The 16,469-nt window shown below is 43.9% G+C and overlaps 43 non-coding genes across 43 annotated transcripts; 22 read left to right on the top strand and 21 right to left on the bottom strand.

Annotated features, from left to right (window-relative positions):
- Positions 1 to 193: 193 nt before the first annotated feature.
- On the top strand, positions 194 to 265 carry Trnaq-cug. The gene has a single exon. It is a non-coding gene; the product is annotated as a tRNA-Gln (tRNA).
- Positions 266 to 623: 358 nt separating this feature from the next.
- Positions 624 to 712, bottom strand: Trnay-gua. The gene is given in 2 exon segments: positions 624 to 659; positions 676 to 712. It is a non-coding gene; the product is annotated as a tRNA-Tyr (tRNA).
- Positions 713 to 960: 248 nt separating this feature from the next.
- On the top strand, positions 961 to 1,032 carry Trnaq-cug. The gene has a single exon. It is a non-coding gene; the product is annotated as a tRNA-Gln (tRNA).
- Positions 1,033 to 1,390: 358 nt separating this feature from the next.
- Positions 1,391 to 1,479, bottom strand: Trnay-gua. The gene is given in 2 exon segments: positions 1,391 to 1,426; positions 1,443 to 1,479. It is a non-coding gene; the product is annotated as a tRNA-Tyr (tRNA).
- A 248-nt stretch (positions 1,480 to 1,727) lies between these two features.
- On the top strand, positions 1,728 to 1,799 carry Trnaq-cug. The gene has a single exon. It is a non-coding gene; the product is annotated as a tRNA-Gln (tRNA).
- Positions 1,800 to 2,157: 358 nt separating this feature from the next.
- Trnay-gua lies at positions 2,158 to 2,246 on the bottom strand. The gene is given in 2 exon segments: positions 2,158 to 2,193; positions 2,210 to 2,246. It is a non-coding gene; the product is annotated as a tRNA-Tyr (tRNA).
- Positions 2,247 to 2,494: 248 nt separating this feature from the next.
- Trnaq-cug lies at positions 2,495 to 2,566 on the top strand. The gene has a single exon. It is a non-coding gene; the product is annotated as a tRNA-Gln (tRNA).
- Positions 2,567 to 2,924: 358 nt separating this feature from the next.
- On the bottom strand, positions 2,925 to 3,013 carry Trnay-gua. The gene is given in 2 exon segments: positions 2,925 to 2,960; positions 2,977 to 3,013. It is a non-coding gene; the product is annotated as a tRNA-Tyr (tRNA).
- A 248-nt stretch (positions 3,014 to 3,261) lies between these two features.
- Trnaq-cug lies at positions 3,262 to 3,333 on the top strand. The gene has a single exon. It is a non-coding gene; the product is annotated as a tRNA-Gln (tRNA).
- Positions 3,334 to 3,691: 358 nt separating this feature from the next.
- Trnay-gua lies at positions 3,692 to 3,780 on the bottom strand. Its single transcript is given in 2 exon segments — positions 3,692 to 3,727; positions 3,744 to 3,780. It is a non-coding gene; the product is annotated as a tRNA-Tyr (tRNA).
- Positions 3,781 to 4,028: 248 nt separating this feature from the next.
- Positions 4,029 to 4,100, top strand: Trnaq-cug. The gene has a single exon. It is a non-coding gene; the product is annotated as a tRNA-Gln (tRNA).
- Positions 4,101 to 4,458: 358 nt separating this feature from the next.
- Positions 4,459 to 4,547, bottom strand: Trnay-gua. Its single transcript is given in 2 exon segments — positions 4,459 to 4,494; positions 4,511 to 4,547. It is a non-coding gene; the product is annotated as a tRNA-Tyr (tRNA).
- A 248-nt stretch (positions 4,548 to 4,795) lies between these two features.
- Positions 4,796 to 4,867, top strand: Trnaq-cug. The gene has a single exon. It is a non-coding gene; the product is annotated as a tRNA-Gln (tRNA).
- A 358-nt stretch (positions 4,868 to 5,225) lies between these two features.
- Trnay-gua lies at positions 5,226 to 5,314 on the bottom strand. Its single transcript is given in 2 exon segments — positions 5,226 to 5,261; positions 5,278 to 5,314. It is a non-coding gene; the product is annotated as a tRNA-Tyr (tRNA).
- A 248-nt stretch (positions 5,315 to 5,562) lies between these two features.
- Trnaq-cug lies at positions 5,563 to 5,634 on the top strand. Its single transcript has one exon. It is a non-coding gene; the product is annotated as a tRNA-Gln (tRNA).
- A 358-nt stretch (positions 5,635 to 5,992) lies between these two features.
- On the bottom strand, positions 5,993 to 6,081 carry Trnay-gua. Its single transcript is given in 2 exon segments — positions 5,993 to 6,028; positions 6,045 to 6,081. It is a non-coding gene; the product is annotated as a tRNA-Tyr (tRNA).
- Positions 6,082 to 6,329: 248 nt separating this feature from the next.
- On the top strand, positions 6,330 to 6,401 carry Trnaq-cug. The gene has a single exon. It is a non-coding gene; the product is annotated as a tRNA-Gln (tRNA).
- A 358-nt stretch (positions 6,402 to 6,759) lies between these two features.
- Positions 6,760 to 6,848, bottom strand: Trnay-gua. Its single transcript is given in 2 exon segments — positions 6,760 to 6,795; positions 6,812 to 6,848. It is a non-coding gene; the product is annotated as a tRNA-Tyr (tRNA).
- A 248-nt stretch (positions 6,849 to 7,096) lies between these two features.
- On the top strand, positions 7,097 to 7,168 carry Trnaq-cug. Its single transcript has one exon. It is a non-coding gene; the product is annotated as a tRNA-Gln (tRNA).
- A 358-nt stretch (positions 7,169 to 7,526) lies between these two features.
- Positions 7,527 to 7,615, bottom strand: Trnay-gua. Its single transcript is given in 2 exon segments — positions 7,527 to 7,562; positions 7,579 to 7,615. It is a non-coding gene; the product is annotated as a tRNA-Tyr (tRNA).
- Positions 7,616 to 7,863: 248 nt separating this feature from the next.
- On the top strand, positions 7,864 to 7,935 carry Trnaq-cug. The gene has a single exon. It is a non-coding gene; the product is annotated as a tRNA-Gln (tRNA).
- A 358-nt stretch (positions 7,936 to 8,293) lies between these two features.
- Positions 8,294 to 8,382, bottom strand: Trnay-gua. The gene is given in 2 exon segments: positions 8,294 to 8,329; positions 8,346 to 8,382. It is a non-coding gene; the product is annotated as a tRNA-Tyr (tRNA).
- Positions 8,383 to 8,630: 248 nt separating this feature from the next.
- On the top strand, positions 8,631 to 8,702 carry Trnaq-cug. The gene has a single exon. It is a non-coding gene; the product is annotated as a tRNA-Gln (tRNA).
- A 358-nt stretch (positions 8,703 to 9,060) lies between these two features.
- On the bottom strand, positions 9,061 to 9,149 carry Trnay-gua. The gene is given in 2 exon segments: positions 9,061 to 9,096; positions 9,113 to 9,149. It is a non-coding gene; the product is annotated as a tRNA-Tyr (tRNA).
- A 248-nt stretch (positions 9,150 to 9,397) lies between these two features.
- Trnaq-cug lies at positions 9,398 to 9,469 on the top strand. The gene has a single exon. It is a non-coding gene; the product is annotated as a tRNA-Gln (tRNA).
- Positions 9,470 to 9,827: 358 nt separating this feature from the next.
- Positions 9,828 to 9,916, bottom strand: Trnay-gua. The gene is given in 2 exon segments: positions 9,828 to 9,863; positions 9,880 to 9,916. It is a non-coding gene; the product is annotated as a tRNA-Tyr (tRNA).
- A 248-nt stretch (positions 9,917 to 10,164) lies between these two features.
- Positions 10,165 to 10,236, top strand: Trnaq-cug. Its single transcript has one exon. It is a non-coding gene; the product is annotated as a tRNA-Gln (tRNA).
- Positions 10,237 to 10,594: 358 nt separating this feature from the next.
- Trnay-gua lies at positions 10,595 to 10,683 on the bottom strand. The gene is given in 2 exon segments: positions 10,595 to 10,630; positions 10,647 to 10,683. It is a non-coding gene; the product is annotated as a tRNA-Tyr (tRNA).
- Positions 10,684 to 10,931: 248 nt separating this feature from the next.
- On the top strand, positions 10,932 to 11,003 carry Trnaq-cug. Its single transcript has one exon. It is a non-coding gene; the product is annotated as a tRNA-Gln (tRNA).
- A 358-nt stretch (positions 11,004 to 11,361) lies between these two features.
- Trnay-gua lies at positions 11,362 to 11,450 on the bottom strand. Its single transcript is given in 2 exon segments — positions 11,362 to 11,397; positions 11,414 to 11,450. It is a non-coding gene; the product is annotated as a tRNA-Tyr (tRNA).
- Positions 11,451 to 11,698: 248 nt separating this feature from the next.
- On the top strand, positions 11,699 to 11,770 carry Trnaq-cug. The gene has a single exon. It is a non-coding gene; the product is annotated as a tRNA-Gln (tRNA).
- A 358-nt stretch (positions 11,771 to 12,128) lies between these two features.
- Positions 12,129 to 12,217, bottom strand: Trnay-gua. Its single transcript is given in 2 exon segments — positions 12,129 to 12,164; positions 12,181 to 12,217. It is a non-coding gene; the product is annotated as a tRNA-Tyr (tRNA).
- A 248-nt stretch (positions 12,218 to 12,465) lies between these two features.
- Positions 12,466 to 12,537, top strand: Trnaq-cug. The gene has a single exon. It is a non-coding gene; the product is annotated as a tRNA-Gln (tRNA).
- Positions 12,538 to 12,895: 358 nt separating this feature from the next.
- On the bottom strand, positions 12,896 to 12,984 carry Trnay-gua. The gene is given in 2 exon segments: positions 12,896 to 12,931; positions 12,948 to 12,984. It is a non-coding gene; the product is annotated as a tRNA-Tyr (tRNA).
- A 248-nt stretch (positions 12,985 to 13,232) lies between these two features.
- On the top strand, positions 13,233 to 13,304 carry Trnaq-cug. Its single transcript has one exon. It is a non-coding gene; the product is annotated as a tRNA-Gln (tRNA).
- Positions 13,305 to 13,662: 358 nt separating this feature from the next.
- On the bottom strand, positions 13,663 to 13,751 carry Trnay-gua. The gene is given in 2 exon segments: positions 13,663 to 13,698; positions 13,715 to 13,751. It is a non-coding gene; the product is annotated as a tRNA-Tyr (tRNA).
- Positions 13,752 to 13,999: 248 nt separating this feature from the next.
- Positions 14,000 to 14,071, top strand: Trnaq-cug. The gene has a single exon. It is a non-coding gene; the product is annotated as a tRNA-Gln (tRNA).
- Positions 14,072 to 14,429: 358 nt separating this feature from the next.
- On the bottom strand, positions 14,430 to 14,518 carry Trnay-gua. The gene is given in 2 exon segments: positions 14,430 to 14,465; positions 14,482 to 14,518. It is a non-coding gene; the product is annotated as a tRNA-Tyr (tRNA).
- A 248-nt stretch (positions 14,519 to 14,766) lies between these two features.
- Trnaq-cug lies at positions 14,767 to 14,838 on the top strand. The gene has a single exon. It is a non-coding gene; the product is annotated as a tRNA-Gln (tRNA).
- A 358-nt stretch (positions 14,839 to 15,196) lies between these two features.
- Positions 15,197 to 15,285, bottom strand: Trnay-gua. Its single transcript is given in 2 exon segments — positions 15,197 to 15,232; positions 15,249 to 15,285. It is a non-coding gene; the product is annotated as a tRNA-Tyr (tRNA).
- Positions 15,286 to 15,533: 248 nt separating this feature from the next.
- Positions 15,534 to 15,605, top strand: Trnaq-cug. The gene has a single exon. It is a non-coding gene; the product is annotated as a tRNA-Gln (tRNA).
- A 358-nt stretch (positions 15,606 to 15,963) lies between these two features.
- Trnay-gua lies at positions 15,964 to 16,052 on the bottom strand. Its single transcript is given in 2 exon segments — positions 15,964 to 15,999; positions 16,016 to 16,052. It is a non-coding gene; the product is annotated as a tRNA-Tyr (tRNA).
- A 248-nt stretch (positions 16,053 to 16,300) lies between these two features.
- Positions 16,301 to 16,372, top strand: Trnaq-cug. Its single transcript has one exon. It is a non-coding gene; the product is annotated as a tRNA-Gln (tRNA).
- The last annotated feature ends 97 nt before the right edge of the window (positions 16,373 to 16,469 follow it).

The raw sequence follows: 16,469 nt of genomic DNA, 5'->3' as shown, positions 1-16,469 counted from the left end.
TTCCACACACTGCTACTCAGCGCGCCCATATAGACGCACAGGAAATGCAGTCATCGGCTGCAACTGCAAACATTGCCCAGATTAAGTTTTATAATGCTCGATCGTGTCAATTAGGTTAAAAAATGCAAGTAGGAAGTGTCTGAAGTACGTCAGAATACTGCTAAATGTATTTACGCGTCCCATACTCGTGTCTGGTTCCATGGTGTAACGGTTAGCACTCTGGACTCTGAATCCAGCGATCCGAGTTCGAATCTCGGTGGAACCTTCGTTTAGTCTAAATTTTCTGTAATAAGCGTTTCTCGCCGAGGAAGTATCAGCGATAGGCTCAGGGATTTAGTTTCTACGTTTGTGTTAAAAACGAGACGTCTATGAAACGGCTGAATATTGGTGCGACGATGTGACCTATATAGCACATTAAACGAGTAATGCCTGTAAGAGCAAGCAATTTTACGATAATTCGGAGAAATATCATTATCCTACGAAGGCTAAGAATCCCATGATTATCAACTAGCTATTACAAGCTGAGCAAATGAATTTCCTTTAAAATAGGTTTAAAACATAGGGAGGTTCTGACCGAGTGGGCATGCTCTGGAGCCTCTTTGCTCCTGAGATTAGAAAAACAGTCCTCTGGGCCGGATTTGAACCAGCGACCTATGGATAACTGTGAATCCTCCACTACAGTCCACCGCTCTACCAACTGAGCTACCAGAGGCTCTGCATACTTTCCTGTTCGTTCTGATTGCTTTACGTCCGTCCCTGTCTTTCGTTTCCACACACTGCTACTCAGCGCGCCCATATAGACGCACAGGAAATGCAGTCATCGGCTGCAACTGCAAACATTGCCCAGATTAAGTTTTATAATGCTCGATCGTGTCAATTAGGTTAAAAAATGCAAGTAGGAAGTGTCTGAAGTACGTCAGAATACTGCTAAATGTATTTACGCGTCCCATACTCGTGTCTGGTTCCATGGTGTAACGGTTAGCACTCTGGACTCTGAATCCAGCGATCCGAGTTCGAATCTCGGTGGAACCTTCGTTTAGTCTAAATTTTCTGTAATAAGCGTTTCTCGCCGAGGAAGTATCAGCGATAGGCTCAGGGATTTAGTTTCTACGTTTGTGTTAAAAACGAGACGTCTATGAAACGGCTGAATATTGGTGCGACGATGTGACCTATATAGCACATTAAACGAGTAATGCCTGTAAGAGCAAGCAATTTTACGATAATTCGGAGAAATATCATTATCCTACGAAGGCTAAGAATCCCATGATTATCAACTAGCTATTACAAGCTGAGCAAATGAATTTCCTTTAAAATAGGTTTAAAACATAGGGAGGTTCTGACCGAGTGGGCATGCTCTGGAGCCTCTTTGCTCCTGAGATTAGAAAAACAGTCCTCTGGGCCGGATTTGAACCAGCGACCTATGGATAACTGTGAATCCTCCACTACAGTCCACCGCTCTACCAACTGAGCTACCAGAGGCTCTGCATACTTTCCTGTTCGTTCTGATTGCTTTACGTCCGTCCCTGTCTTTCGTTTCCACACACTGCTACTCAGCGCGCCCATATAGACGCACAGGAAATGCAGTCATCGGCTGCAACTGCAAACATTGCCCAGATTAAGTTTTATAATGCTCGATCGTGTCAATTAGGTTAAAAAATGCAAGTAGGAAGTGTCTGAAGTACGTCAGAATACTGCTAAATGTATTTACGCGTCCCATACTCGTGTCTGGTTCCATGGTGTAACGGTTAGCACTCTGGACTCTGAATCCAGCGATCCGAGTTCGAATCTCGGTGGAACCTTCGTTTAGTCTAAATTTTCTGTAATAAGCGTTTCTCGCCGAGGAAGTATCAGCGATAGGCTCAGGGATTTAGTTTCTACGTTTGTGTTAAAAACGAGACGTCTATGAAACGGCTGAATATTGGTGCGACGATGTGACCTATATAGCACATTAAACGAGTAATGCCTGTAAGAGCAAGCAATTTTACGATAATTCGGAGAAATATCATTATCCTACGAAGGCTAAGAATCCCATGATTATCAACTAGCTATTACAAGCTGAGCAAATGAATTTCCTTTAAAATAGGTTTAAAACATAGGGAGGTTCTGACCGAGTGGGCATGCTCTGGAGCCTCTTTGCTCCTGAGATTAGAAAAACAGTCCTCTGGGCCGGATTTGAACCAGCGACCTATGGATAACTGTGAATCCTCCACTACAGTCCACCGCTCTACCAACTGAGCTACCAGAGGCTCTGCATACTTTCCTGTTCGTTCTGATTGCTTTACGTCCGTCCCTGTCTTTCGTTTCCACACACTGCTACTCAGCGCGCCCATATAGACGCACAGGAAATGCAGTCATCGGCTGCAACTGCAAACATTGCCCAGATTAAGTTTTATAATGCTCGATCGTGTCAATTAGGTTAAAAAATGCAAGTAGGAAGTGTCTGAAGTACGTCAGAATACTGCTAAATGTATTTACGCGTCCCATACTCGTGTCTGGTTCCATGGTGTAACGGTTAGCACTCTGGACTCTGAATCCAGCGATCCGAGTTCGAATCTCGGTGGAACCCTCGTTTAGTCTAAATTTTCTGTAATAAGCGTTTCTCGCCGAGGAAGTATCAGCGATAGGCTCAGGGATTTAGTTTCTACGTTTGTGTTAAAAACGAGACGTCTATGAAACGGCTGAATATTGGTGCGACGATGTGACCTATATAGCACATTAAACGAGTAATGCCTGTAAGAGCAAGCAATTTTACGATAATTCGGAGAAATATCATTATCCTACGAAGGCTAAGAATCCCATGATTATCAACTAGCTATTACAAGCTGAGCAAATGAATTTCCTTTAAAATAGGTTTAAAACATAGGGAGGTTCTGACCGAGTGGGCATGCTCTGGAGCCTCTTTGCTCCTGAGATTAGAAAAACAGTCCTCTGGGCCGGATTTGAACCAGCGACCTATGGATAACTGTGAATCCTCCACTACAGTCCACCGCTCTACCAACTGAGCTACCAGAGGCTCTGCATACTTTCCTGTTCGTTCTGATTGCTTTACGTCCGTCCCTGTCTTTCGTTTCCACACACTGCTACTCAGCGCGCCCATATAGACGCACAGGAAATGCAGTCATCGGCTGCAACTGCAAACATTGCCCAGATTAAGTTTTATAATGCTCGATCGTGTCAATTAGGTTAAAAAATGCAAGTAGGAAGTGTCTGAAGTACGTCAGAATACTGCTAAATGTATTTACGCGTCCCATACTCGTGTTTGGTTCCATGGTGTAACGGTTAGCACTCTGGACTCTGAATCCAGCGATCCGAGTTCGAATCTCGGTGGAACCTTCGTTTAGTCTAAATTTTCTGTAATAAGCGTTTCTCGCCGAGGAAGTATCAGCGATAGGCTCAGGTATTTAGTTTCTACGTTTGTGTTAAAAACGAGACGTCTATGAAACGGCTGAATATTGGTGCGACGATGTGACCTATATAGCACATTAAACGAGTAATGCCTGTAAGAGCAAGCAATTTTACGATAATTCGGAGAAATATCATTATCCTACGAAGGCTAAGAATCCCATGATTATCAACTAGCTATTACAAGCTGAGCAAATGAATTTCCTTTAAAATAGGTTTAAAACATAGGGAGGTTCTGACCGAGTGGGCATGCTCTGGAGCCTCTTTGCTCCTGAGATTAGAAAAACAGTCCTCTGGGCCGGATTTGAACCAGCGACCTATGGATAACTGTGAATCCTCCACTACAGTCCACCGCTCTACCAACTGAGCTACCAGAGGCTCTGCATACTTTCCTGTTCGTTCTGATTGCTTTACGTCCGTCCCTGTCTTTCGTTTCCACACACTGCTACTCAGCGCGCCCATATAGACGCACAGGAAATGCAGTCATCGGCTGCAACTGCAAACATTGCCCAGATTAAGTTTTATAATGCTCGATCGTGTCAATTAGGTTAAAAAATGCAAGTAGGAAGTGTCTGAAGTACGTCAGAATACTGCTAAATGTATTTACGCGTCCCATACTCGTGTCTGGTTCCATGGTGTAACGGTTAGCACTCTGGACTCTGAATCCAGCGATCCGAGTTCGAATCTCGGTGGAACCTTCGTTTAGTCTAAATTTTCTGTAATAAGCGTTTCTCGCCGAGGAAGTATCAGCGATAGGCTCAGGGATTTAGTTTCTACGTTTGTGTTAAAAACGAGACGTCTATGAAACGGCTGAATATTGGTGCGACGATGTGACCTATATAGCACATTAAACGAGTAATGCCTGTAAGAGCAAGCAATTTTACGATAATTCGGAGAAATATCATTATCCTACGAAGGCTAAGAATCCCATGATTATCAACTAGCTATTACAAGCTGAGCAAATGAATTTCCTTTAAAATAGGTTTAAAACATAGGGAGGTTCTGACCGAGTGGGCATGCTCTGGAGCCTCTTTGCTCCTGAGATTAGAAAAACAGTCCTCTGGGCCGGATTTGAACCAGCGACCTATGGATAACTGTGAATCCTCCACTACAGTCCACCGCTCTACCAACTGAGCTACCAGAGGCTCTGCATACTTTCCTGTTCGTTCTGATTGCTTTACGTCCGTCCCTGTCTTTCGTTTCCACACACTGCTACTCAGCGCGCCCATATAGACGCACAGGAAATGCAGTCATCGGCTGCAACTGCAAACATTGCCCAGATTAAGTTTTATAATGCTCGATCGTGTCAATTAGGTTAAAAAATGCAAGTAGGAAGTGTCTGAAGTACGTCAGAATACTGCTAAATGTATTTACGCGTCCCATACTCGTGTCTGGTTCCATGGTGTAACGGTTAGCACTCTGGACTCTGAATCCAGCGATCCGAGTTCGAATCTCGGTGGAACCTTCGTTTAGTCTAAATTTTCTGTAATAAGCGTTTCTCGCCGAGGAAGTATCAGCGATAGGCTCAGGGATTTAGTTTCTACGTTTGTGTTAAAAACGAGACGTCTATGAAACGGCTGAATATTGGTGCGACGATGTGACCTATATAGCACATTAAACGAGTAATGCCTGTAAGAGCAAGCAATTTTACGATAATTCGGAGAAATATCATTATCCTACGAAGGCTAAGAATCCCATGATTATCAACTAGCTATTACAAGCTGAGCAAATGAATTTCCTTTAAAATAGGTTTAAAACATAGGGAGGTTCTGACCGAGTGGGCATGCTCTGGAGCCTCTTTGCTCCTGAGATTAGAAAAACAGTCCTCTGGGCCGGATTTGAACCAGCGACCTATGGATAACTGTGAATCCTCCACTACAGTCCACCGCTCTACCAACTGAGCTACCAGAGGCTCTGCATACTTTCCTGTTCGTTCTGATTGCTTTACGTCCGTCCCTGTCTTTCGTTTCCACACACTGCTACTCAGCGCGCCCATATAGACGCACAGGAAATGCAGTCATCGGCTGCAACTGCAAACATTGCCCAGATTAAGTTTTATAATGCTCGATCGTGTCAATTAGGTTAAAAAATGCAAGTAGGAAGTGTCTGAAGTACGTCAGAATACTGCTAAATGTATTTACGCGTCCCATACTCGTGTCTGGTTCCATGGTGTAACGGTTAGCACTCTGGACTCTGAATCCAGCGATCCGAGTTCGAATCTCGGTGGAACCTTCGTTTAGTCTAAATTTTCTGTAATAAGCGTTTCTCGCCGAGGAAGTATCAGCGATAGGCTCAGGTATTTAGTTTCTACGTTTGTGTTAAAAACGAGACGTCTATGAAACGGCTGAATATTGGTGCGACGATGTGACCTATATAGCACATTAAACGAGTAATGCCTGTAAGAGCAAGCAATTTTACGATAATTCGGAGAAATATCATTATCCTACGAAGGCTAAGAATCCCATGATTATCAACTAGCTATTACAAGCTGAGCAAATGAATTTCCTTTAAAATAGGTTTAAAACATAGGGAGGTTCTGACCGAGTGGGCATGCTCTGGAGCCTCTTTGCTCCTGAGATTAGAAAAACAGTCCTCTGGGCCGGATTTGAACCAGCGACCTATGGATAACTGTGAATCCTCCACTACAGTCCACCGCTCTACCAACTGAGCTACCAGAGGCTCTGCATACTTTCCTGTTCGTTCTGATTGCTTTACGTCCGTCCCTGTCTTTCGTTTCCACACACTGCTACTCAGCGCGCCCATATAGACGCACAGGAAATGCAGTCATCGGCTGCAACTGCAAACATTGCCCAGATTAAGTTTTATAATGCTCGATCGTGTCAATTAGGTTAAAAAATGCAAGTAGGAAGTGTCTGAAGTACGTCAGAATACTGCTAAATGTATTTACGCGTCCCATACTCGTGTCTGGTTCCATGGTGTAACGGTTAGCACTCTGGACTCTGAATCCAGCGATCCGAGTTCGAATCTCGGTGGAACCTTCGTTTAGTCTAAATTTTCTGTAATAAGCGTTTCTCGCCGAGGAAGTATCAGCGATAGGCTCAGGGATTTAGTTTCTACGTTTGTGTTAAAAACGAGACGTCTATGAAACGGCTGAATATTGGTGCGACGATGTGACCTATATAGCACATTAAACGAGTAATGCCTGTAAGAGCAAGCAATTTTACGATAATTCGGAGAAATATCATTATCCTACGAAGGCTAAGAATCCCATGATTATCAACTAGCTATTACAAGCTGAGCAAATGAATTTCCTTTAAAATAGGTTTAAAACATAGGGAGGTTCTGACCGAGTGGGCATGCTCTGGAGCCTCTTTGCTCCTGAGATTAGAAAAACAGTCCTCTGGGCCGGATTTGAACCAGCGACCTATGGATAACTGTGAATCCTCCACTACAGTCCACCGCTCTACCAACTGAGCTACCAGAGGCTCTGCATACTTTCCTGTTCGTTCTGATTGCTTTACGTCCGTCCCTGTCTTTCGTTTCCACACACTGCTACTCAGCGCGCCCATATAGACGCACAGGAAATGCAGTCATCGGCTGCAACTGCAAACATTGCCCAGATTAAGTTTTATAATGCTCGATCGTGTCAATTAGGTTAAAAAATGCAAGTAGGAAGTGTCTGAAGTACGTCAGAATACTGCTAAATGTATTTACGCGTCCCATACTCGTGTCTGGTTCCATGGTGTAACGGTTAGCACTCTGGACTCTGAATCCAGCGATCCGAGTTCGAATCTCGGTGGAACCTTCGTTTAGTCTAAATTTTCTGTAATAAGCGTTTCTCGCCGAGGAAGTATCAGCGATAGGCTCAGGGATTTAGTTTCTACGTTTGTGTTAAAAACGAGACGTCTATGAAACGGCTGAATATTGGTGCGACGATGTGACCTATATAGCACATTAAACGAGTAATGCCTGTAAGAGCAAGCAATTTTACGATAATTCGGAGAAATATCATTATCCTACGAAGGCTAAGAATCCCATGATTATCAACTAGCTATTACAAGCTGAGCAAATGAATTTCCTTTAAAATAGGTTTAAAACATAGGGAGGTTCTGACCGAGTGGGCATGCTCTGGAGCCTCTTTGCTCCTGAGATTAGAAAAACAGTCCTCTGGGCCGGATTTGAACCAGCGACCTATGGATAACTGTGAATCCTCCACTACAGTCCACCGCTCTACCAACTGAGCTACCAGAGGCTCTGCATACTTTCCTGTTCGTTCTGATTGCTTTACGTCCGTCCCTGTCTTTCGTTTCCACACACTGCTACTCAGCGCGCCCATATAGACGCACAGGAAATGCAGTCATCGGCTGCAACTGCAAACATTGCCCAGATTAAGTTTTATAATGCTCGATCGTGTCAATTAGGTTAAAAAATGCAAGTAGGAAGTGTCTGAAGTACGTCAGAATACTGCTAAATGTATTTACGCGTCCCATACCCGTGTCTGGTTCCATGGTGTAACGGTTAGCACTCTGGACTCTGAATCCAGCGATCCGAGTTCGAATCTCGGTGGAACCTTCGTTTAGTCTAAATTTTCTGTAATAAGCGTTTCTCGCCGAGGAAGTATCAGCGATAGGCTCAGGGATTTAGTTTCTACGTTTGTGTTAAAAACGAGACGTCTATGAAACGGCTGAATATTGGTGCGACGATGTGACCTATATAGCACATTAAACGAGTAATGCCTGTAAGAGCAAGCAATTTTACGATAATTCGGAGAAATATCATTATCCTACGAAGGCTAAGAATCCCATGATTATCAACTAGCTATTACAAGCTGAGCAAATGAATTTCCTTTAAAATAGGTTTAAAACATAGGGAGGTTCTGACCGAGTGGGCATGCTCTGGAGCCTCTTTGCTCCTGAGATTAGAAAAACAGTCCTCTGGGCCGGATTTGAACCAGCGACCTATGGATAACTGTGAATCCTCCACTACAGTCCACCGCTCTACCAACTGAGCTACCAGAGGCTCTGCATACTTTCCTGTTCGTTCTGATTGCTTTACGTCCGTCCCTGTCTTTCGTTTCCACACACTGCTACTCAGCGCGCCCATATAGACGCACAGGAAATGCAGTCATCGGCTGCAACTGCAAACATTGCCCAGATTAAGTTTTATAATGCTCGATCGTGTCAATTAGGTTAAAAAATGCAAGTAGGAAGTGTCTGAAGTACGTCAGAATACTGCTAAATGTATTTACGCGTCCCATACTCGTGTCTGGTTCCATGGTGTAACGGTTAGCACTCTGGACTCTGAATCCAGCGATCCGAGTTCGAATCTCGGTGGAACCTTCGTTTAGTCTAAATTTTCTGTAATAAGCGTTTCTCGCCGAGGAAGTATCAGCGATAGGCTCAGGGATTTAGTTTCTACGTTTGTGTTAAAAACGAGACGTCTATGAAACGGCTGAATATTGGTGCGACGATGTGACCTATATAGCACATTAAACGAGTAATGCCTGTAAGAGCAAGCAATTTTACGATAATTCGGAGAAATATCATTATCCTACGAAGGCTAAGAATCCCATGATTATCAACTAGCTATTACAAGCTGAGCAAATGAATTTCCTTTAAAATAGGTTTAAAACATAGGGAGGTTCTGACCGAGTGGGCATGCTCTGGAGCCTCTTTGCTCCTGAGATTAGAAAAACAGTCCTCTGGGCCGGATTTGAACCAGCGACCTATGGATAACTGTGAATCCTCCACTACAGTCCACCGCTCTACCAACTGAGCTACCAGAGGCTCTGCATACTTTCCTGTTCGTTCTGATTGCTTTACGTCCGTCCCTGTCTTTCGTTTCCACACACTGCTACTCAGCGCGCCCATATAGACGCACAGGAAATGCAGTCATCGGCTGCAACTGCAAACATTGCCCAGATTAAGTTTTATAATGCTCGATCGTGTCAATTAGGTTAAAAAATGCAAGTAGGAAGTGTCTGAAGTACGTCAGAATACTGCTAAATGTATTTACGCGTCCCATACTCGTGTCTGGTTCCATGGTGTAACGGTTAGCACTCTGGACTCTGAATCCAGCGATCCGAGTTCGAATCTCGGTGGAACCTTCGTTTAGTCTAAATTTTCTGTAATAAGCGTTTCTCGCCGAGGAAGTATCAGCGATAGGCTCAGGGATTTAGTTTCTACGTTTGTGTTAAAAACGAGACGTCTATGAAACGGCTGAATATTGGTGCGACGATGTGACCTATATAGCACATTAAACGAGTAATGCCTGTAAGAGCAAGCAATTTTACGATAATTCGGAGAAATATCATTATCCTACGAAGGCTAAGAATCCCATGATTATCAACTAGCTATTACAAGCTGAGCAAATGAATTTCCTTTAAAATAGGTTTAAAACATAGGGAGGTTCTGACCGAGTGGGCATGCTCTGGAGCCTCTTTGCTCCTGAGATTAGAAAAACAGTCCTCTGGGCCGGATTTGAACCAGCGACCTATGGATAACTGTGAATCCTCCACTACAGTCCACCGCTCTACCAACTGAGCTACCAGAGGCTCTGCATACTTTCCTGTTCGTTCTGATTGCTTTACGTCCGTCCCTGTCTTTCGTTTCCACACACTGCTACTCAGCGCGCCCATATAGACGCACAGGAAATGCAGTCATCGGCTGCAACTGCAAACATTGCCCAGATTAAGTTTTATAATGCTCGATCGTGTCAATTAGGTTAAAAAATGCAAGTAGGAAGTGTCTGAAGTACGTCAGAATACTGCTAAATGTATTTACGCGTCCCATACTCGTGTCTGGTTCCATGGTGTAACGGTTAGCACTCTGGACTCTGAATCCAGCGATCCGAGTTCGAATCTCGGTGGAACCTTCGTTTAGTCTAAATTTTCTGTAATAAGCGTTTCTCGCCGAGGAAGTATCAGCGATAGGCTCAGGGATTTAGTTTCTACGTTTGTGTTAAAAACGAGACGTCTATGAAACGGCTGAATATTGGTGCGACGATGTGACCTATATAGCACATTAAACGAGTAATGCCTGTAAGAGCAAGCAATTTTACGATAATTCGGAGAAATATCATTATCCTACGAAGGCTAAGAATCCCATGATTATCAACTAGCTATTACAAGCTGAGCAAATGAATTTCCTTTAAAATAGGTTTAAAACATAGGGAGGTTCTGACCGAGTGGGCATGCTCTGGAGCCTCTTTGCTCCTGAGATTAGAAAAACAGTCCTCTGGGCCGGATTTGAACCAGCGACCTATGGATAACTGTGAATCCTCCACTACAGTCCACCGCTCTACCAACTGAGCTACCAGAGGCTCTGCATACTTTCCTGTTCGTTCTGATTGCTTTACGTCCGTCCCTGTCTTTCGTTTCCACACACTGCTACTCAGCGCGCCCATATAGACGCACAGGAAATGCAGTCATCGGCTGCAACTGCAAACATTGCCCAGATTAAGTTTTATAATGCTCGATCGTGTCAATTAGGTTAAAAAATGCAAGTAGGAAGTGTCTGAAGTACGTCAGAATACTGCTAAATGTATTTACGCGTCCCATACTCGTGTCTGGTTCCATGGTGTAACGGTTAGCACTCTGGACTCTGAATCCAGCGATCCGAGTTCGAATCTCGGTGGAACCTTCGTTTAGTCTAAATTTTCTGTAATAAGCGTTTCTCGCCGAGGAAGTATCAGCGATAGGCTCAGGGATTTAGTTTCTACGTTTGTGTTAAAAACGAGACGTCTATGAAACGGCTGAATATTGGTGCGACGATGTGACCTATATAGCACATTAAACGAGTAATGCCTGTAAGAGCAAGCAATTTTACGATAATTCGGAGAAATATCATTATCCTACGAAGGCTAAGAATCCCATGATTATCAACTAGCTATTACAAGCTGAGCAAATGAATTTCCTTTAAAATAGGTTTAAAACATAGGGAGGTTCTGACCGAGTGGGCATGCTCTGGAGCCTCTTTGCTCCTGAGATTAGAAAAACAGTCCTCTGGGCCGGATTTGAACCAGCGACCTATGGATAACTGTGAATCCTCCACTACAGTCCACCGCTCTACCAACTGAGCTACCAGAGGCTCTGCATACTTTCCTGTTCGTTCTGATTGCTTTACGTCCGTCCCTGTCTTTCGTTTCCACACACTGCTACTCAGCGCGCCCATATAGACGCACAGGAAATGCAGTCATCGGCTGCAACTGCAAACATTGCCCAGATTAAGTTTTATAATGCTCGATCGTGTCAATTAGGTTAAAAAATGCAAGTAGGAAGTGTCTGAAGTACGTCAGAATACTGCTAAATGTATTTACGCGTCCCATACTCGTGTCTGGTTCCATGGTGTAACGGTTAGCACTCTGGACTCTGAATCCAGCGATCCGAGTTCGAATCTCGGTGGAACCTTCGTTTAGTCTAAATTTTCTGTAATAAGCGTTTCTCGCCGAGGAAGTATCAGCGATAGGCTCAGGGATTTAGTTTCTACGTTTGTGTTAAAAACGAGACGTCTATGAAACGGCTGAATATTGGTGCGACGATGTGACCTATATAGCACATTAAACGAGTAATGCCTGTAAGAGCAAGCAATTTTACGATAATTCGGAGAAATATCATTATCCTACGAAGGCTAAGAATCCCATGATTATCAACTAGCTATTACAAGCTGAGCAAATGAATTTCCTTTAAAATAGGTTTAAAACATAGGGAGGTTCTGACCGAGTGGGCATGCTCTGGAGCCTCTTTGCTCCTGAGATTAGAAAAACAGTCCTCTGGGCCGGATTTGAACCAGCGACCTATGGATAACTGTGAATCCTCCACTACAGTCCACCGCTCTACCAACTGAGCTACCAGAGGCTCTGCATACTTTCCTGTTCGTTCTGATTGCTTTACGTCCGTCCCTGTCTTTCGTTTCCACACACTGCTACTCAGCGCGCCCATATAGACGCACAGGAAATGCAGTCATCGGCTGCAACTGCAAACATTGCCCAGATTAAGTTTTATAATGCTCGATCGTGTCAATTAGGTTAAAAAATGCAAGTAGGAAGTGTCTGAAGTACGTCAGAATACTGCTAAATGTATTTACGCGTCCCATACTCGTGTCTGGTTCCATGGTGTAACGGTTAGCACTCTGGACTCTGAATCCAGCGATCCGAGTTCGAATCTCGGTGGAACCTTCGTTTAGTCTAAATTTTCTGTAATAAGCGTTTCTCGCCGAGGAAGTATCAGCGATAGGCTCAGGGATTTAGTTTCTACGTTTGTGTTAAAAACGAGACGTCTATGAAACGGCTGAATATTGGTGCGACGATGTGACCTATATAGCACATTAAACGAGTAATGCCTGTAAGAGCAAGCAATTTTACGATAATTCGGAGAAATATCATTATCCTACGAAGGCTAAGAATCCCATGATTATCAACTAGCTATTACAAGCTGAGCAAATGAATTTCCTTTAAAATAGGTTTAAAACATAGGGAGGTTCTGACCGAGTGGGCATGCTCTGGAGCCTCTTTGCTCCTGAGATTAGAAAAACAGTCCTCTGGGCCGGATTTGAACCAGCGACCTATGGATAACTGTGAATCCTCCACTACAGTCCACCGCTCTACCAACTGAGCTACCAGAGGCTCTGCATACTTTCCTGTTCGTTCTGATTGCTTTACGTCCGTCCCTGTCTTTCGTTTCCACACACTGCTACTCAGCGCGCCCATATAGACGCACAGGAAATGCAGTCATCGGCTGCAACTGCAAACATTGCCCAGATTAAGTTTTATAATGCTCGATCGTGTCAATTAGGTTAAAAAATGCAAGTAGGAAGTGTCTGAAGTACGTCAGAATACTGCTAAATGTATTTACGCGTCCCATACTCGTGTCTGGTTCCATGGTGTAACGGTTAGCACTCTGGACTCTGAATCCAGCGATCCGAGTTCGAATCTCGGTGGAACCTTCGTTTAGTCTAAATTTTCTGTAATAAGCGTTTCTCGCCGAGGAAGTATCAGCGATAGGCTCAGGGATTTAGTTTCTACGTTTGTGTTAAAAACGAGACGTCTATGAAACGGCTGAATATTGGTGCGACGATGTGACCTATATAGCACATTAAACGAGTAATGCCTGTAAGAGCAAGCAATTTTACGATAATTCGGAGAAATATCATTATCCTACGAAGGCTAAGAATCCCATGATTATCAACTAGCTATTACAAGCTGAGCAAATGAATTTCCTTTAAAATAGGTTTAAAACATAGGGAGGTTCTGACCGAGTGGGCATGCTCTGGAGCCTCTTTGCTCCTGAGATTAGAAAAACAGTCCTCTGGGCCGGATTTGAACCAGCGACCTATGGATAACTGTGAATCCTCCACTACAGTCCACCGCTCTACCAACTGAGCTACCAGAGGCTCTGCATACTTTCCTGTTCGTTCTGATTGCTTTACGTCCGTCCCTGTCTTTCGTTTCCACACACTGCTACTCAGCGCGCCCATATAGACGCACAGGAAATGCAGTCATCGGCTGCAACTGCAAACATTGCCCAGATTAAGTTTTATAATGCTCGATCGTGTCAATTAGGTTAAAAAATGCAAGTAGGAAGTGTCTGAAGTACGTCAGAATACTGCTAAATGTATTTACGCGTCCCATACTCGTGTCTGGTTCCATGGTGTAACGGTTAGCACTCTGGACTCTGAATCCAGCGATCCGAGTTCGAATCTCGGTGGAACCTTCGTTTAGTCTAAATTTTCTGTAATAAGCGTTTCTCGCCGAGGAAGTATCAGCGATAGGCTCAGGGATTTAGTTTCTACGTTTGTGTTAAAAACGAGACGTCTATGAAACGGCTGAATATTGGTGCGACGATGTGACCTATATAGCACATTAAACGAGTAATGCCTGTAAGAGCAAGCAATTTTACGATAATTCGGAGAAATATCATTATCCTACGAAGGCTAAGAATCCCATGATTATCAACTAGCTATTACAAGCTGAGCAAATGAATTTCCTTTAAAATAGGTTTAAAACATAGGGAGGTTCTGACCGAGTGGGCATGCTCTGGAGCCTCTTTGCTCCTGAGATTAGAAAAACAGTCCTCTGGGCCGGATTTGAACCAGCGACCTATGGATAACTGTGAATCCTCCACTACAGTCCACCGCTCTACCAACTGAGCTACCAGAGGCTCTGCATACTTTCCTGTCCGTTCTGATTGCTTTACGTCCGTCCCTGTCTTTCGTTTCCACACACTGCTACTCAGCGCGCCCATATAGACGCACAGGAAATGCAGTCATCGGCTGCAACTGCAAACATTGCCCAGATTAAGTTTTATAATGCTCGATCGTGTCAATTAGGTTAAAAAATGCAAGTAGGAAGTGTCTGAAGTACGTCAGAATACTGCTAAATGTATTTACGCGTCCCATACTCGTGTCTGGTTCCATGGTGTAACGGTTAGCACTCTGGACTCTGAATCCAGCGATCCGAGTTCGAATCTCGGTGGAACCTTCGTTTAGTCTAAATTTTCTGTAATAAGCGTTTCTCGCCGAGGAAGTATCAGCGATAGGCTCAGGGATTTAGTTTCTACGTTTGTGTTAAAAACGAGACGTCTATGAAACGGCTGAATATTGGTGCGACGATGTGACCTATATAGCACATTAAACGAGTAATGCCTGTAAGAGCAAGCAATTTTACGATAATTCGGAGAAATATCATTATCCTACGAAGGCTAAGAATCCCATGATTATCAACTAGCTATTACAAGCTGAGCAAATGAATTTCCTTTAAAATAGGTTTAAAACATAGGGAGGTTCTGACCGAGTGGGCATGCTCTGGAGCCTCTTTGCTCCTGAGATTAGAAAAACAGTCCTCTGGGCCGGATTTGAACCAGCGACCTATGGATAACTGTGAATCCTCCACTACAGTCCACCGCTCTACCAACTGAGCTACCAGAGGCTCTGCATACTTTCCTGTTCGTTCTGATTGCTTTACGTCCGTCCCTGTCTTTCGTTTCCACACACTGCTACTCAGCGCGCCCATATAGACGCACAGGAAATGCAGTCATCGGCTGCAACTGCAAACATTGCCCAGATTAAGTTTTATAATGCTCGATCGTGTCAATTAGGTTAAAAAATGCAAGTAGGAAGTGTCTGAAGTACGTCAGAATACTGCTAAATGTATTTACGCGTCCCATACTCGTGTCTGGTTCCATGGTGTAACGGTTAGCACTCTGGACTCTGAATCCAGCGATCCGAGTTCGAATCTCGGTGGAACCTTCGTTTAGTCTAAATTTTCTGTAATAAGCGTTTCTCGCCGAGGAAGTATCAGCGATAGGCTCAGGGATTTAGTTTCTACGTTTGTGTTAAAAACGAGACGTCTATGAAACGGCTGAATATTGGTGCGACGATGTGACCTATATAGCACATTAAACGAGTAATGCCTGTAAGAGCAAGCAATTTTACGATAATTCGGAGAAATATCATTATCCTACGAAGGCTAAGAATCCCATGATTATCAACTAGCTATTACAAGCTGAGCAAATGAATTTCCTTTAAAATAGGTTTAAAACATAGGGAGGTTCTGACCGAGTGGGCATGCTCTGGAGCCTCTTTGCTCCTGAGATTAGAAAAACAGTCCTCTGGGCCGGATTTGAACCAGCGACCTATGGATAACTGTGAATCCTCCACTACAGTCCACCGCTCTACCAACTGAGCTACCAGAGGCTCTGCATACTTTCCTGTTCGTTCTGATTGCTTTACGTCCGTCCCTGTCTTTCGTTTCCACACACTGCTACTCAGCGCGCCCATATAGACGCACAGGAAATGCAGTCATCGGCTGCAACTGCAAACATTGCCCAGATTAAGTTTTATAATGCTCGATCGTGTCAATTAGGTTAAAAAATGCAAGTAGGAAGTGTCTGAAGTACGTCAGAATACTGCTAAATGTATTTACGCGTCCCATACTCGTGTCTGGTTCCATGGTGTAACGGTTAGCACTCTGGACTCTGAATCCAGCGATCCGAGTTCGAATCTCGGTGGAACCTTCGTTTAGTCTAAATTTTCTGTAATAAGCGTTTCTCGCCGAGGAAGTATCAGCGATAGGCTCAGGGATTTAGTTTCTACGTTTGTGTTAAAAACGAG

The sequence above is a fragment of the Schistocerca americana genome, unplaced genomic scaffold, assembly GCF_021461395.2.
Source record: "Schistocerca americana isolate TAMUIC-IGC-003095 unplaced genomic scaffold, iqSchAmer2.1 HiC_scaffold_204, whole genome shotgun sequence".
In the NCBI taxonomy this organism is placed as follows: Eukaryota; Metazoa; Arthropoda; class Insecta; order Orthoptera; family Acrididae; genus Schistocerca; species Schistocerca americana.
Note: the sequence above shows the minus strand (reverse complement) of the source record. Positions and strands in the feature narration are given on the sequence as shown.